The sequence below is a fragment of the Odontomachus brunneus genome, unplaced genomic scaffold (genome assembly GCF_010583005.1).
Source record: "Odontomachus brunneus isolate Ranch 3 - 2012 unplaced genomic scaffold, Obru_v1 Obru_scaffold_001, whole genome shotgun sequence".
Classification (NCBI taxonomy): Eukaryota; Metazoa; Arthropoda; class Insecta; order Hymenoptera; family Formicidae; genus Odontomachus; species Odontomachus brunneus.
This window is the reverse complement of record NW_022639451.1, coordinates 1,409,317-1,415,110: the sequence shown is the minus strand read 5'-3', so window position 1 is coordinate 1,415,110 and position 5,794 is coordinate 1,409,317.

Below are 5,794 nucleotides of genomic sequence, written 5' to 3'. Positions count from 1 at the left end.
TTGCAGTTAAAATTTAAACGATTATATATAATATGGAATAGTGCATAAAATATAAGAAATAAATGCTAGATATATAAGACATAAAATTTGAAGTATTATGACTTCCACGTTCTGATATCTCTATATTAAGGAAAAATACTTGAAAATTTATTTTAAAGTGTATAAAACCTACTTCTGTAAAATAAAGTTATTTCTGTGAATAAATCTTATATTCCACAAATAAGACTTTCAAGTATTTTTTCTCAGTATACAAGTTACAAAATTAGAAGCAATATGATTTTCAACATAACACCAATCTTTATACAAATCAGATAATTGATCTTTTTCAAGCACAGTCAGTGGATTCTTCACTGTAATACTTATATTTGATGCTATACTTATATTTGATAGTATGCTATATTTGATAGTTTTGTTATAAATGTAGCACTGCATCAGTAAAATCTGAATTAGCTGAAAAAATTAGCTAATAGTAGCAACTATTTCTATTACTGATGCAGTTTGCAAACACAGACAGTACTATTGTACATAAGTCACATGGAGACCGTTAATTCTATCGCCACGAACACAAAAAGTTGAACTTGCCACAATGTATAACGAATTTGAGTACTACAGATTATGCAGCGAAATTTTATTTCCACTAGTCAAAAGCGAGATGAAGCAATGAAATAAGAATATTTTCATTGAAAACCAGCGGATATTCAGTTATGGGTGAGATGCTTTTTTTATCGATTTAACCAGAAACATTTTTACTGATTCACTTGAAGAGAGACTGGAATCAACCTGATTAGGATCGTGTGCTAAATTTCTATTCGGGAAGTCGACCTCAGCGAGAGCGCGAGTCGGGCGCATAATTTCCAGGATTTTTAATCGCGAATCTCGTGATGTATCGCGACAGTCAGCACGGATCGTTCTCGGCAATTTGAAAAATGCAAGAAGAATAGAGAACCGACAGAAGATATGTCCGATTGGAGTTGGCTCCTACGGGGAGGGGGGAAGGGGAGCTTGAATCCTTTGATATCCCGACATATCCACGTCCTTTTAGGCGCGTCCTTTTGGGGCTCGCGATCGGGACGCGCTCGCGATAATGCATCTCGCGCGCGTATCAAGCCGCGACACACACACAAATATACGTCCGGGCGTATGTACGCCTCGCGGCGCTTATGTACGATACATAATCGCGGAGTGCGTACATAAGTGCGACGCGGGCGGGCGCGTGTGTGTGTGTGTGTGTGTGAGTGTGTGTGTGCCGAGTGTAACGACGTCACCGAGCAGTATCTCTGTTACGCCTGGATTGCCGTGGACTGTGGCCGCGCGCTCACGCATCGCTTAACATAATCCCCCGTCCGACCGGTACTACATAGATTACGGAATGATACCTCCAGCGCGCACTCGCGCTGTACAATTATATCGGCGCGCGCGCGAGAGATATTTCGGCGTGTCGCGCGCGCTCGCGAGAGCGCGCCGCGCTTCTCTCCCGCGCGTTTCCGGCCTGGAATCGGAGTGGAGGGACGGTCAAGATGTAAAAGCCCCCTCGACGAGCCGTTCCGAGCGGATCCCGCCGCATCCTGTTGCGGAAACGAAACTATCGTTCGCGCAATCCGCGAGGGGAGACAATCGAAACGTACGGGTGATCTGCGTCCGTTCTTTTCGGCCGAGTTGATGCGATTGTTCCGAATTTTATCGTCACGAGAGAGCTTTTCCGTTTCACGCTAGAGCTCAGCGACTAAACTCCATTAAGAACTGATTCGAAGGCCTATTCTGTAACTTTTCACAATAGTGCTGTTATTGTTGCGTTGTCATCGCCCAGTTATAATATACGGAAGTATATTAGTTATAATATACAGATATATAGAGAAGCTGCGCAACGACGTATCATGCTAGTGACATTGTCATTAGGAAGTTACATAATGGGTCCATTGGCTCGATTTATTGTCAAATATAATGTAGCCCGGTCTGTATCCGCTTTAAAACTAAAGTCTGATTGGAGGCTGCGAGCTTATATTGTAATTTCTGACCATACATTGTTGCGCAGGTGTGACATATTATAGTAGCAAAACTGCGTTATGAGAACGTGACGATAACGACACTGTCGTTAAAAGTTACAGAATAGACCTACTGATCGTTTTGTTGACAAGAAGCTTATCCGCGCCACGCTTGGATCTAGTTTCACTCTAAATTTCTCGGAGTGAAATTTCGCTTGAAAATTCGAGTTGCGGTCGAGTCATTCGAATTCGAGTGATTTTTCACTTGTATAGATTGGATTCTTCACTATGAACTGTTGAGTAATTATTCGAGATTGAAGAGTGAATCTAACGTATTTTGTTGTCAGACGAACATAATCGATTGAAACATTCGTTCATATAAAATCAGAACCTACTCTAAACTCGAGTGAAATATTCGCTCTTTGAGTGTCAATATTTTCACTATTAAAAAATCAGAAAAAGACTTTGATGAATAACAAACAGGATAAAAATGGACTTTTAAAAGCCACGCAAAAATTCAAGTTAGATCCAATAGTTTACAAAAATTTAAATATTATGTTAGATTTAACTTAAGTTTTTATAAATTACTGGATCTAACTTAGATTTATTTCTTCGTAAATATAATTGTTTTATAGCACTATAAGATCCGTGCTTGACTATTAAAAATCCATTTTTGTATCTTGTTTGTTTTAATTATTGTTTTAAGCGAAAATATTACCACCCCTTGCTCATTTTGAGTGAGATGCCACTCAAAATGTTGAAAAATAGCAATGAATAATGTTGAAAATTAACATTTTATTTTTTATTGTGTAGCGCATCACTGGGTCTTCATTTACAGGGCTTTATTTAACGTGCAAAATTTTGGAAACGTCACTATTTTTCTTTTTGTGATGTTGTGGAAGATATCACGATGGTTCGCGCGATTCGCATCGCGTTGCTCGAGGTTATTCCGCGGACGTGTACGACGAAACTTCTTGAACTTGAACTAACGCGGGCGATCCGGTGGGCTCATTACCAAAATTGCGTCCGTTATCTGCAATTTAATGCAACGTGTGTTCCGTCATGCCAAAATTATTTATAACGCCGTGTACACGTATGTACAGCACGATTCTTCTACACATCGAAGCGAAAGTCCTAACCGCGTTACAAAACACGCACACTCGCACATAACCACGGCGATAATATCGGGGTAATTAACTTCCGCGGTATTACCGCGGCGAGTTTTATAGATAACACAAATAATCGAGATCTAACGAAATTATTCCGCGCGTGCACATTATTTACGTAATTAAAATTTAACCGTGAAACTTGCGTTAAATATTACAAAACTGCAATTTGGCGTGGCCCCATTCCGAAAGAGCCGCTCCCTAATCACGACCATTAGCTGTGGCAGCAATTAGCAATGAAGGACCGGCGGAGCGCCGAGGTTTTGATACGCACAATGGAGTGCGTATGCACCTAAAGAGCGAATGAATGAGAAAAACGGCGACCAATTAACTCACCCCGCGGAGACTTCCGGTCTGGAGAGAAATTTCGCCGCTCGATACGCTCTGTTCTCTTGCTCACGCAGTAATTTCAGCCGCTCGCGTATATTAATTCAAATACTGTGCGCCATTGTTCCAGCTGCGGGTCCGAAAAGATGGTGTCTGTGTGCAAAATGAGTCTCTCGCAGCGCTAACCGGGATGTATGCAATCGCGGCGCTCCGATGGAGACCAGAATTTTTGGCCAATCAAAGAGGGCCGCGCAAATCGCCAACTGTGATGTCCCTGGTCCTCGCAGAACGCGAAGAGATCCTCTTATTCGTATATGCGTATATCGTAATTTCTTCATTTCTACATAGCGTGGCAGTGGGGATCGGTTAGCAGAGGCTACGAGGGGCGCGAGGGGTGCGAGGGAGAATTTTCAGCAGCGGAACGCTTAATTAGCGGGCCATAACGGCCCTCGACACGTACGTGTAATAATGAAAAATCGCCGACGGAGTTTCGAGCGGCGCGAGATGTCCCTAATTAAACGAATAGGGCGTTTAACGAGAGTACACACGAAATTCTCGCGAGGCAATAATCGCGTCGTCACCCCCGATGGGTCGGACATTCGAAGTTGATATCGATATCATCGGGCGCGCGCACAATATAATGCGCCCTGATCTGCGATAAATTTCATTCGGTCCGTAGCGCCCCTGACAAGTTGCGCGCGATAAAATTTGTACAAAAGCGTGTCGCCGCGCCATTCTGTCTCCCCTATGATTTGTATTATTATCGTACAAAAGCTCGCGCTTATTTCTAGAAAACAGCTGTACAGTTTTAGGAGTGCGTTTACCTCCGCTCGCGCGTCCGCACCGCGCAAATCCGAGTGTGTTATTTTCAAGCGCAGAAGCGTGCAACTTGGTCGCAACTCTTTTTGCACGCCCCTTGCCACTTTAAATCGCGTTGTTTCACACGTCTAAGACGCTTAAGATGTAAGTTGTAGTAATGCAATACGTTTTGTGAAACGTATTTAGATGACGTGACTCAAAACGGTAAGAAACATGTGAAAAGAGATTCAGCCGAGGTAACACACTCGGTTTTGCAGTGTGTAGTCGCGCGAGTAGAGTGACACCTGTCCAGTAAATGAACGCTTAAGCACCAAACTCCAATATTTGAACAGGCGAGGCTAGGCCAACTTTCTGCGACGCACTTTTTTGACATGATCATAAAACCCGTGAGTTACCTCTCTACTTTTGACGTAATAAAAATCTGTGAGCTGCTCACCTGAGCCATCAAGTGCGCCACGTACATTGAAAAAAAAGGTTTGATAATAACCGTCAAACTTATAATAATAGTTACCAGATGCTTTGGTGAATTAGTTTCAGCTAAACGTATGTAGGTGAATATATAATAAAATAATTTAATAAATATTAACAAATAATCTTAGTAAAACTTGGTATCTATTGCCAATATTAAAAAGAGGATTTTGTTGTTGAAACGAAAATTTGTTTAACATAGCATCAACCAAATATTTGTTAATTGCAACCAAAAAAATTTAATTACCACTATATGCGTGCTATCTGCTTTCTCAATAATACCTCAACAAGAACCTTGGTATCTGTTGCTAAAACTTGGTGACTATTATCAATTTACATGGTGCGTTTCATCAAGCAATTTGTTAAATAAAACCGTATTATTTCAATAATACCTATCATATTGTGTAAATATACGAAATGTGATCAAGTACTTTGATAATAATCAAACTATTCAGTGCAAAGCTATTAAGTATTAATTAATTAACTATTTATTGTCAAATTATTAGCCATTATTTATAAAACTAATTAATTATATAAACCAAATGAAAAATTTGTTTGACTAATTATTTTGTAATTATTAACAAATAATTGGTAATTACCATACTAATTAATAATTACACTGAAGCGCTTAATCCAATGCACTTGTTAACTATTACAAGATTTTTCTTTCACCTTAATATTGTAATAAATACTGCAAACTGTTTATTCATTAAATTCAATTACTGTTTAATTACTGGACATGTCATCCTAACTCCTTCGCGCAACGTAACGGACCATGATTCTTCGTGGATTTGTTTCTTTTTTCCTTTTTTTTATTTTTTTTCTTACTTTCTGCGACGGGGAGGCGTGCGTCCACGTTTCTCCTCGGTGCGCTGAGAAAAATTCTCGATGACTCCTACGTCATCACCGCCCTCGCTATTTCGAGGAGTCGCGGCCTCGCCTTCGCCATTTTTCACGTGCTGGAGCATTAATCAAAGTCTCTCCTGTTCTCCAGAGAGAGAGAGAGAGAGAGAGAGAGAGAGAGAGAGAGAG